Source organism: Ambystoma mexicanum, chromosome 14 (genome assembly GCF_040938575.1).
Source record: "Ambystoma mexicanum isolate Mex_15411 chromosome 14, UKY_AmexF1_1, whole genome shotgun sequence".
Taxonomy (NCBI): Eukaryota; Metazoa; Chordata; class Amphibia; order Caudata; family Ambystomatidae; genus Ambystoma; species Ambystoma mexicanum.
The window spans coordinates 135,774,515-135,787,277 of record NC_090940.1 but is presented as its reverse complement, the minus strand read 5'-3'; the positions used below and the strand labels follow the sequence as shown (position 1 = coordinate 135,787,277).

Sequence of the window (12,763 nt, the reverse complement as noted above, 5' to 3'; positions counted from 1 at the left end):
CAAGCAGGGCCGTAATGACCCGGTAATTGCCCATTCGCGGGTGCCGGAAATTTTCGCAAGTTTGGCGGCAGCCTGCCGGATTTACCGGCAAGGCTACCGCCAAACTTGTAATGAGGCCCAATGTAACGTTTTGCAGAACAAAAAGAGTGTGTTTAATAAAAAGCCGTATACAAAGTGTGCGTGTTCAAAATAAATAACATGCACACAGATTCTTGCACTCCAGTTTTAAACTCCAGCGATGCACAAAATAAACAATCTCTCACATTTGAATGGCTGTACAGTGTCATCAAAAGATATTTTAGAAGACAGGAATATGAAAAGCTTGCCAAAGCTTTCATTAAGTTGTCTAATAACAGCTGGAATTCTGCTCTGTGCTGGTTCAAGTCGCAAGCACTGCGATGTCACAAAACAACTGTAATAAGTTATTACAGTTGTTTAGTGTTGTCATTTTCTTATTACAGGTCAGTATTGATATCACAACTAGCCTGTGTTCAGAACACCATTTACAAGTGTCTATACTGACAGTGCAGGCTTCCATATTTTGCTCACCCTTATCAATGGTTCTGTAGCAGGCCGATCCACATGTTAAGAATATTGGGGTATTACTAGTTAGGCAGTAATGGTAGTGGTGTCTGGCAAAAAGCCTCTGTTTTACCGCCTGTTCAGTTCAGAGGTGAGTTGAGAAATACCTCCGGAGGTATTCAAATACCTCCGGAGGTATTCCCATGGAAAACTGCTGAAGATATTACGAGTTGTATTTCCCAAGCAGAAATCAGACAATTTTTCCTCCCACCTCAGAGGTGGAAGTAAAAAAATGACTTTGGCCTCTAAAGTATTTAAAGTTGTTTTCACTGTAGAGAAAGGAAATCCCCTTACCCATAGTTTGCCGATATGGCTCAGAACTGGAGGTGAACTTCCAGTGATGGCTACTAGGTGGCATTGTAGCGCAGTGGAATGTTTGACTTGCCTCAAAAGGACTATTCAACTATATATATATATATATATATATATATATATATATATATAGAACAAACAAAACTGCAATTGAGCAGTTTACAGCAGCACTCCTCCATTGCTAATCCAAAAACCACGCCACGCCCACATTCACTCTGGTAATAGTCCTTTATTTGGTTATAGGTGGACAGCTCAAAAAACGGACACACAATGTGTGTCTATGTATATATATATATATATATATATATATATATATATATATATATATAGTACCCCTGTGATAGTTGCTGTATATTTAAGGTTGCATCAAGCAAATATGCTTTTCTCTGTGACTTTTGCTCCCATCCATGAAACTCACCAAATTAGGTAGGCCACTGATCTGGCCCAATCTGATCACTCATGCAAAATGTGGCAACATTTCAGCAACATTTTCATGCAGAAAGACATTGCTGGAACAATTGCTTGCTTTTACATGGGGCTTGCCATGCCTGAATAATGCACTATTCAGTGCGGTGTGTGTGTGTGGTGTGGTTGATGGGGATGGTGGGTGCCTGAGTATTCTCAGCGGATGTTGTGGAACTGTCCATGCATGTGGAGTAATCTCATGATGTAGAGGTGGAAGGGATCTTGGGCTTTTTTTTATTCAGGGTTTGATTGGGCCTGTAGTATTGGGTGTACTATGCATGGGTATAGTATCAGAAGGTGTGTTGTGTGTGGCATATAGTTTGTGTTTGGCATGGAAGCAGGTGAGATGGTAGTGTGTTGATGAGGTTCCCCTTGACCAAGGTCACTTGCATGTACAGATGAGGCTGAAGCCTCAACCTGGGGGGGGCACTGGCTGGAACTTATTCAGTTTGATGTTCTTGACTGGTGCTAGAACTCTGATGCACATTTAAAGCTGGATCTGGGACATGATGTGTACATATTTGTGTTGACACTGTTTGCTTGATGCCATTTGGTTTGTACACAAGTGTTTTGCGCCTAGAAACACTTGTGTACAGGCGTGTTATACACGACTTATCATATCATACATTTGAAAGTGGTAATACTTTGTTGTATATTGGTAATATAGGAAGATGTTAGGTAAGACTTACTTTTGTACATACTTTATCCTCTGGGTCTGACATTATGGTAGAGAAGTATGAAATTTGTGATTAACTGCGATGATATGAGAGGAATGGCATACACCATTTTCTAGGACAGGCTTATTTTTTTGTGACTTTGTGGTTGTTGGAGATTAAGGGGACAAAGAACCTGATACTTATTTAAGTTTTTAATAGTAACGTTGTTCCTCCCCACTATTCTGCAATGTGTATTTATTGTTACAGTGCAGCGGGAGCAAAAGGCATGTGTTGACCATGGACAACATACAAGTCTACTTTACTAGCTTTCAACTAAGGGGAGTAATCCATATTATTGTTCTCACTGACAACATAAATATCTCAGCTTCCCTCTAATTATTTTTGAGATTTTACTTGGAGCTCCTCGATGTAACATATGACCCAGGTTGTTAGCTACCTATGCATAATTCTATACAAGTTGTCACTAACTCTATTGGGTTCATAGTCATAATGTCGAAAACATAATGCCGAAATACAAAACTGTCGAAATAAAAATGTCGAAAACAAATATGTCGAAAATATATACATATAATAGGAAAAGACAAATAGTCGAAACAAAAATGTCGAAAAAAAAGTCGAACAATAGTACTAACATACCGATGTGAAGTATTGGTAATCGTCCGTTTTTATGAGGGGGTTACCCCCACCAACTCCCCCTTACCTTTACGCCAAAACTTACCCACCCCCCTCTCGACCACCAACACATAACCATTTGCCAATCTGTAAATAAAATACATTATGACTAACGAAAACCGCATAGAATCAAGAGTAGTAAGGGTTAAGCCCTACTCACGTTTTTGAAGAATCACCAATCCACCATGACAAATCCAAGCAGTAACCGTAAAAAGCATCAAGCAGCAAAATCCAAGGAACCCAAAATCCAAAAAGCAATCCAGGGAAAAATACCATCCAAAAAAAATCCACATGTGCGCTCCATAACAGTGAAATCCGGAATGGAAAAAAAGTTGAAAATCCAAGAAAGCCCAGGAAAAAAAATCCACGATCCAACCCGAAAAAAAATTGAAAGCTCGGAAAAACCAATACATCCATTGAATCCAGTAAAAAAAAAAACATTGCATCCATCGAAAACGGTGAAAATCCTTGAAAATCCAAAAAGAAAACCATACGAAAGCACGGAGACCCGAACGCAATGGAAACGCTGCAAGAATGAACTTTAAAAATGGCGCCTACGCATACGTAGAGTTACACAACCTTACGTAGAATTCAATTTCCATATATAAACAAAATGAACAATCTCATTTCTTATACAATAGCACCATCTATTGGAGAAAAAGTATACTAAATGTTCAACGTTAACAGTTTGCAATTTTTTTATTTATTTATTTAAAATTCAAATTTAAAATAAATATATATTTATTTAACCTATATATATATATATATATATTAAAGCTACCTATTACATGATAAATACTATTAATGTTCAAAAATACTTAATAAAACATGGTTAATAATATCAATGTTTAAAAATGTTTAATAAAACATATAAACACTTACCTTGTATTAACATTAATACGAAAAAAACGACTTTTTGGTAATTCGACATTATTATTTTCGAATAAATATTTTCGACATTTTGACTTTCGAAAATATTGCATTCGAAAATATGACTGGACACCCTCTATTTGAATTAGCAATGTTTCTAGGTTTAGAGTACATGCCTGGACATGCAGTCTCTTAGTTTGTAAGGTGTACCTACCAGCTGTATTTGTTGTTGATGCTTTATTTTTCTCCTTCATGTGCAGCGTTTCCACCCTGGAGATTTTCTTGCCTTCTGAAGTAGTTATTTTGCCGTGGCACACTTATGAAGCTCATTCTATAAATATAAGTACATGTTTAGTTACAGTTTAGTATGGTGAAGATACATCGTTTGTGTTGTTACACAATTTCAGTGATCTAGTTAGTGTTTTTTCTAACAGTTAAAGTTTATCATTAACAAAGTTGAGGTTTTCTGACAAAACAGTGAACATTTTCTATTAATACAGTTACCACGTTCTACTAACACAATAGCTTTGCATACTTTCATTGTATCTCTTTTTCTTATGATAGGCTTAGCTCGTTAGTTAGCAAAAATTGTGCACTTACTTGAATGGTGTCTGTGAAATCTGGAGGTTTTCTGCCTCTTTTGTTGGGTTCCTAAGTTCTCTTATTCATATCGTAGGGTTGTGGCTCTCTGGCGTTCTTTACCACTTGTTGGTGGCTCCTCTTGTGTGGTTGAAAGGGGACTCTGGTTGAGCCTTATGCGTTGACAAATTGTAGAGGTAATTCTATAATGAATAGACAGTGGATTGTTTTTAACTATGTTATAGCAATGTGGGATATTTTTGTCACATTTTCTTACCTTTGCCTAAACACATTATACGGATGTCTGGTGACTATATCGCATTGTCAAGGATTCATTTTTGTGACATAGTCTAAATTGGTGAAAACATTTTAATTGGACTCACTTGTCACAAATGATAGTTGTCTTTCTGAGTCTTTGTTTCCACTACTAGGAGTATTTGTGTTTTCAGAGTTTTCCAGAGACGTGGGTGCCTGATAGTATAGGCTAGTTCTTTGTGGTGCTTCTTCTGCAGTGGAAATGCTGAACTGGCTGGTAGCTTGGGTGTCTGGGGTTGTAGAAGCAGTACTCTATTAAATAGACAATGGGGGTGTATTTGTAAAAAGTGCAAACTGCATGCAGGGAACCACCAACATGCATGTACTAATGAGTTTCTGCATGCAATTTTCAACTTTTACAAAATGGACTGTAAAATTAAAAAGTAAAAACAGGTTAAAGTACATTTGCTCTTTTATTTTACTCTCCGTTTGGTGAATAATGTAAATGCTGCCTGCAAATTACACTTTTACAGATGTCATTTATAATGGATTCCCTTGGAATCCACCTGCTTTTAGCAGTTGCTAAAAACAGGCAGATTCCATTAGTTGCACGCCTTTATTACAGCCCAAAGAGACGTTCTTGTATTTATGTAGAACCCGGCCTACCACCTGTATTGGCCCACCTGATCACTGTCTAGTGATGTCATTAGGAGAATAAGGCAGTGATGAACCCATAACGACCATCAGGGATCTATTCCTTAATGATTAAACTCCTACCCACCAAAGGTGACCACCTTAGGGGCCACCTAGTCCTGTGATGCATTCTTCACACAGGATCCCATCAAATCTTCTCCCTTCCCCATTTAGACAAAGGCACTGTAGAGCTCTGATAAACTCTCAGTGGAGGATGTGTGGGGCACATCTCTCATAGATGAACCTACAAGCACCTGTCAAGGCCTTCTCTAAATTCAATGGATTGCTGCCACCACTCACACAGCTACTCACTCCCCTGCCTTACCCCATCAGGATTATACCTGTAGTGGCTTAAGGATAAATGTGAGTTCAGGGTGTTTACCCTTTACCTCGTGTACTCTCCACTCACTACCTAGGAATTAATTATCTGTCAGTCAGTTGTTCTGTAATCAAAGGATAAGGGCTACCATTCCTTTCCTAGGTGCCTCACCCATGCCTAAAAATATGAGTTAGCCCATTTCTGGTTACCTGGTTCATTATTTCCTTGACCCACATCATGTCAGATTTCCTGTTATATTGTGATTGGATTCTCTCCTCCATACTGTGATGGGGCAGGAAATGAACACATGCTAAATGTGACATCTCTCTGCCAGGGACTCTGTTTACATCACCACCTACCTGAAATAGGTCTACTCCTGACGCAGTCATCTTACCTTCTCACAGGAAGCCAGAGAATATATAGCCAGTCCACGGAGCTCACAGTCATTGGCTCAGTCACCTGCCAGTCATAAAGTCACTACGGAACAGTTACTCACAGACTGTCTCTCAGAGGACATCATATTGCCCTCTACAGTCACGTAACCCGCTACTCAGTTCAGGACTGCCCATCCAGTAAGCAGTCAGAATAATGTCACACTAGGGCCTATTGAGCTGAGAACTGAACGCCTCCTGTCTCAGACAGCCTTATTTGTCTATTTCTTGGCCAGTAAAAAATAAATTCTGAGTCCACAAAACGACATGGGGCTACAATGGGCCTTGAGGGCTTGGCAACTACAAGGCAGGTAGGGGGCCCCAAACTTTGGACAGAAACCAGGGTGACACTAATGGCCCTGCCACCAAACATCTTCCTCTTGGAACAATGGACCACATAGGAAGCAAGGGAGCTCAGTGGCCTGGACTAACAATAAACAGTAATTTTTCATTGGAGGCATCCAGCACCCAAACCCTCAAGTGTACAATGTTATATATAACTGTATATATTTGTTAAGAATGAAAAATTCAAAAATGCAAGATGAAAATATACATCATATGTAATTATGTCCATCTATAGACATGGAATCGTGAATTTATGCAACAATGTAAGACTGGAAGTTAAACAGCATACAGCAAGCTTGACAACTGTTCAGGAGAGTTTGGATTACATGTTATAAGGCCAGGATCTCTGGGCTCTTTGCCTGGATAAGACATCTGTTCAGGAAATCCCAATGGCAGCAACCCCGATAACTGAAGTTCCATCCATACTGTATATTCACAGTCAGTATGGAGGGGCGCTCTCCCCTAGTTGGAAGGCCTGATGGTGGTATCCAAGGTGAAACTATTGAAGATCTCTGTGAAATCCTAAACTTGACCTAAGCTGCGCCAAAGGCTACTAAAGTAAAGCCCAAGGTGGCCTTGGAGAAAAAATCAAAAATCAGAAATGGGGTAACCCCAACAAAAAATCCTCTTGGAAATTTTAGAAAGTATTGTCATTACAAGAAATGTGGGGGAGTGTTGTGGGATCCAGTGTCTCAGTTACAAAGGGAGGAGATATTTAAACTTGGTGACCTAATGAAGGACGGGGTGATTTCATTCACTGTGTCTTATCGTGGGGACCCTTGAATTCATTCTACAGGACAATAACACACCCATTCTTGATAAAGATAACATGTTGGCTTTGTTATACGAGATTCCTGCATTGAGACTCATCACCTAACAGGATATCGATCTGGTCAAATTTACTGACGCGTGGATTTGGTAGTTCTACAAATTCCATCAAGGGTAATTAGAGATTTGTTATTTACTGAACCAGAAAGATTCAGGACAATGGGCTATGACAATGCTCCTTGTTGGGAGAGCCCTCGGCAGATGTTTCGAACTCTTTCCCAGTGAGAACCGAAATGTTCGATCATAGATAGTGGGGAGGAATTGATATCACCTGCTCAAAACCGGTACTAACATGGCAGCATATGCTGTGTGTGTGATGAGGGTAGGTTATAGGCTGAAGGCTGTAATAACAATACAAACGTTGTAGCAAGCTAACATTGCACTACATGATGTGTGTAGTGAACTGAAAGTGGGGTGATTTTGGCGTTCTAACTGCTGTTGTAGGGTGACCCAGCTAAGTGCAGGGGATACATGGAAATTGAAGCGGTACCTATAGTGCATTTGCTATCATAGCCAACGTGCCAGATAGGGTATCTCCTAATCTTCTTCCCTAACGTAATAGTAAGCGGAGGTAGGAGCATAACTAAGGGTGAACTTTACATTTGTTATTAATGAATGTCAGCTAGGGTTGTTCCAGAACCAAAAGAAAAGTGTCAGTGTGGAATTGTATGTTTTGTTCTTCCTTCTCTCCAACACCAAAATGGCGTTTGCTTGCTCTTACACATCACCAATGCGAACGTCTGAAATATGTCTTTTCTTGCTGCGAAGCTTAAACTTTTTCAAATAAAGAGTAAAACGGCGAGCATGTGTGGTGGTTTTATTGTTTCTAGAGTCTGTTGAATCTATGGTAGCCAGTGTTACAAGAATCTGGTGTGTGCCTGGCAGAGTACAAAGCCTGCTGGTGTCTAGCCTGGCCCGTGGTAAAACTGTGGAAAAGGTAAAGTGGCAGGAATTCATCTAACAGGCCCGTAATGCAGTTAGAACGATTAATGTTTGTAATAACTGTCTGGTGAGCAAGAGGGAGTGGTCATGGTTCTCGGCAGCTATTTGTAATCAGAAGATGCTTATTAACACCACTCTGTGCAATCTTTAGCCAAAAGGAGAACCTGAAAGTAGTGGCATGTAATAAAAGGGGGCATGGTCAACTATGTGCAAATACTATCCTATGCGAAGCCCTCCGGGACTGTCATGTAATTATCCTGCAAGAGACTCTGCTTTTTGACGAATATGCATTTCGATGGCTTTAAGGTGTTTCCCCAACTGGCTTCCCAGGGGCCACTAGATCGTTCTGCTGGAGGAGTTTTAATAGCAACAAGCCATTCATTGGGCCTAAATGTGGGAAGATCCTGGGGGATAATGAGGACCTTTTGGCAATTGAGTATATCCATCCTCATAACTTTATTCGGCCATCAAAGTACATCCTAACACAATTAATGCTTAGTAAACATAAACATAATTCAACAGAACAGCAGTCGGGAAAACCATCCCTTTCAGGATACCATGAACTCCATGGGACCCACCACTTTTTGCCCCAGATGGTTTTGTCCCAAGAGTATAAGGTTGACACCAGTTAGGGGAGTGGTATCTGAAGCAGTTCCAAGTGGGCTATCGAACTCTGGGAAGAGGTGCGGACTGATTGAAATCCCCCTCTTTACCGTCCAACCCATCCACCCTCTGCTTCCTAGGACCCTCTTTGCTAACCTGCGGTCCCAAAAGTACATCTTAATGGTGTCATTATGATTCATGCCCTTGCTTGGCATTCTGCAAGCGCCCGCCATAACTTCCCTAGAAACAAAAGCGCAGCCTCTGATAAGCCACAGCCAGTGTAAGCATTTGTTGAGAAGGGCATCCCTTGGCTCTAGCTTGTTTACTGCTAGTTTGGGAACCCCATGTAAGTATACTGTGGCGTGTATAAGTCCTCCTTTGGCAGGGCACTCGCCCATGCTCCCTCTCTTGCAGGGACCGTATGCTCTGGTCACCACCCTTCTTGGGAATTCAATGCCCACAGTGGTTGGAACCTGATCTACCAATGAGGAATTGATTGGCCTAGGTATTGGGGCCCTACCACTCTCCCGCGTCATGGCATTCAATTCACAGGATAGATTAATGGGGTGTGATCACCCAGGTGCCACGATGTGGCAGACAGCATTTTCTTCAGGGTAACTGCACACAGAGTTGTCAGGTCAGTAGGGTATTCCGGGGATATGTTCATGTGCCCCTTGTCAGCAGTTATAATGACTGGGGGCTCCTCCTGTAGACTCCCTCCTCACCTCCCTTGGGCCTCTATCAACAGTTGTAGCAATTTTCTTATATCTGCCAGCTCAGCGAGGACTTGATTACACCTGCCCCTCTTAGTGGCATGACGTAAGGGCTTGGGGGTCCTAGTGGCCGAAAGGGGAGTTAAGTGGAGGAAAGAACTAGCTCCCGAGCTCATGGACAACCGATGCTCACGCCAGGAGCTGCTAAAAGAGCTGGTGTTTTTTTTCTCCTAGTGCATCATGGGACTCTATATTCCCAGCGACCAGGGGAGGTGGCACTGGGTAGATGGAGTGAGGGCAATTGGAGAACCCGTGATAGATGCACAGACAGGAACCAAACTTTGAGTCAGAGGGCGACTAGATGACAAGTTATGGCCAGTAGGCAAGATAGCCGCCTCACTTGCCCCTTTTTGCCAACCCTAGGAACATGGTGTCGGATGGTAGATAGCAAGTAGGCACGAGGGGGTGGAAGTGGAGTCGGTGGGCTCACAGAACAAGGAGCTGTCAGCAAGAGGCGAGGAATGAAGATCATTCACTCCATCCAAATCCTTGGTTTTTCCGTTGATATTGTCATTGCTCCTGGGGTTCCCTCCGATGATGATGGACGCACTTCCACTTATGTCCAAGACTTCCTGAACATTATCAGGACGACTTACTCCATGGAGCGAATCAGAAAGAACCCCCCAAGTTACTATACATCCGGTTCAGGTTGCAATCAATTGGGGCTCTTACTGCCCTTCCCAGAGCATCTTTGCTCCCCGCAAGGCTTGATAGACCCCATCTATTGGTTGGTCCCCCCCCCACAGGATCAATGGGCTTGCTGGCAAAATCCCTGGTAGTCCGGAAGACAAAGTTACCGGGGTTGCCATCATTTTTAAATCCAACCTTCTATGCACACATCTATGCTGTCCACATACATTAAATATGGAGTCCTTACTGCTTAGATGCGTTGTTTCCCCGACCTATACTTACTACATTTTGGTCATCTATCACCCCCCTGGCCCATATGCAGTGTTGTTGGAACCCCTGGTTGATCTTATTGCTGTTCTACAAACCAAGTACTCTAATCTCATAATACTTGGCAACCTGAACTTAAAGTTCAATGCTCCCAGGACACCTGCTCTTGATCTGCTCTATGACGGTCTGAGGGACCCAGACCTGCCCCAGCAAGTGGCCGTACCTACTCATAAGCATGGTAATACTTTAGATGTTGTTTTTGCTAGCATAGATTTTCTCTCTATTCAATCAGTTGAGCCTATGACTTGGACCAATCACCATTTGGTAACCTGTCTAATCTATGTCACTCACGCCTTATATAAGCCACTACCGGAGCGGGTCTGGCGCCGCTGCTGGCGATCGGCTAATTTACAGAATCTGGCCTGTCCTGTTAAGGACAACTGCACAGGAGCTACAGGACCATATATGTCTCTTCTAACTACTTCACTCCTCACCGCCGCTAATAAAGTTGCCCCCCTGTGCTTTTTTCAACCGTGCAGGCTGCCCCCCCCCCCAACCGTGGTTCTCAGAGCAGCTGAGATCTGCTCACTTGGAGGTGAGGAAATTGAAGCATAAGTGGTGCACTAAATATGACCCTATCGATCGACTCAATTTCAGGACCACGCTATCTGCTTAGTCGTGGGACATTCTATTGGCTAAGAAAGCGTATTTAGCCCATAAAATTGAGAATGCTTTAAATCGGCCTAAGACACTCTTCACGCTCATAAAGTCCTTATCCTCTGCCTCCAAATGTGCTCCTATCATTAGACCTACCCAAGAGCTTTGTGACTCCCTATCGGAATTCTCTATGAATAAGGTAGCAACCATACGTACCAACATTGCTGTGAACCTTCCTAGTGCCCCTCGGCCTGGAGCGCTATACAAATAAATAAAATATACAAATAAATATACAAATAGTGTGGCTCCCCCTCCTTCCTTCGATGCCCCTCACAGCCCTGACCCCATCCTTTCCTCTTTCTCGTCTTTCTCTGAGTACCAGGACGTGGTACTTAACGCTATACTGAGAATTAAGTCCTGCGCCACATCAGATCCGCTACCATTGGCAGTGATGGAAGAGGTCTCGGTTGACCTTCTCAGTGAAATTACGATGGCCGTGAATATCTCATGTCAGTAGGGGTTTATCCCCCCTGAATTTAAGGCTGCCCTGATATTCCCTTGCTGAAGAAGCCATCTTTGGACCCTGCCCTGCCTTCTAATTTCCGACCTATTTCTCTCCTCCCATTTCTGATGAAGCTTCTTGAATAAATGATCTCTCCTATACTCTCCTCTTTTCTTGAATCTTCCAGTTTCCTTGACCGAGCTCAGTCTGGCTTTCGTCCGGGCAGGGGCAAGGAAAGTGTCCTTGTCTCCCTTCAGGACAACATGGCCAGGCTGGTCGACAGTGGCAGTGTCAGAGCCCTGATTCTCCTTGATCTGTCAGCGGCTTTTGACACCGTCGACCAGGTCGTCCAGCTCTCCTGCCTAAGCCGAATTGGTGTCTCAGGTCAGGCACTGGCTTGGTTTGGGAAAACCACCAAAAAATATAAAAACATAATATGAACAGTAAAGTAAAATTCTGCAAAAAAGACAAAACGCATAAATGTTAAAACAGTCCACACCTATAAAAGTAGGTAACAGAATAGGGCCTATTCTACAAACAAACATTAAAACAAGTCATGCGAACAAAATGTATCGATTAATAAATAAAATCACACAGTGTACATTTTTCTTCCATTCCATTCCTGAAACATCATTCCTATGGAATAGAAAACAGCAAAATAAAAGGATACTTAGGCCCTGAGACCTACTGCATACCTCCTGCATAGGCCAACCTAAGAACAAAATAACGGATCCCATTCACACAAGCCAAAAACAATATATTTAAGTAATAATTAGGCAACCCAAGCAACTCTAGCCATTCTAATGTACCCCTTCAGAAATGTGCTCCTATACATACAAGACTACTCACCTGAGGGAATTCCACGCTCTATTCACAAGATTCTCAAATACATTCCGAATCCTGCTCTTAAAGTCTTATGTCAACCTAGAAAGTAAGCACAATACACATAATTGCACATGCTTATCATCACTGGATACATGAGAAGCAGATTACTTTAAACCTAAATCCAAGCCCATCCACTGCATGTTGCATGAGTCACATATACTCAGAACAGTCACAGAATATCATGGTCACACAAGCAAAATTATAACTGGAAAGTGCTTATGCAAATATTTCTCAAATAATCCACACAAACCCAACAAACTATGAGCATAAAGGTGAGGCATAGAATGCATGTAATTATGCACTTGGAATGCCAAGCTAATTTGCCAACACAATTGGAGCTCAGAGTCGTGGATACAACAGTCAAGTTTAAAATGGAGCTAAAGACGCTTCTGTTCAATCTTCCGCCCGACTAGGGATAATTGCCCATGCCCGGGTGCTTTAATGCTCCATTACTTGAGTTCTGCCCTGCAATCCCC

General features: G+C 42.1%; 1 long non-coding RNA gene across 1 annotated transcript in view; it reads right to left on the bottom strand.

Annotated features, from left to right (window-relative positions):
* The window catches only part of LOC138527253 (uncharacterized), a 138,438-nt gene extending 126,110 nt beyond the window's left edge, over positions 1 to 12,328 (bottom strand). Inside the window, exons 1-4 of the long non-coding RNA XR_011283832.1 lie at positions 12,252 to 12,328; positions 4,541 to 4,724; positions 4,179 to 4,360; positions 3,793 to 3,909 (exon numbers count right to left, since the gene is read on the bottom strand). This is a non-coding gene — a long non-coding RNA (uncharacterized lncRNA). The remainder of the gene's footprint in view (positions 1 to 3,792; positions 3,910 to 4,178; positions 4,361 to 4,540; positions 4,725 to 12,251) is intronic.
* Between the last annotated feature and the right edge of the window lie 435 nt (positions 12,329 to 12,763).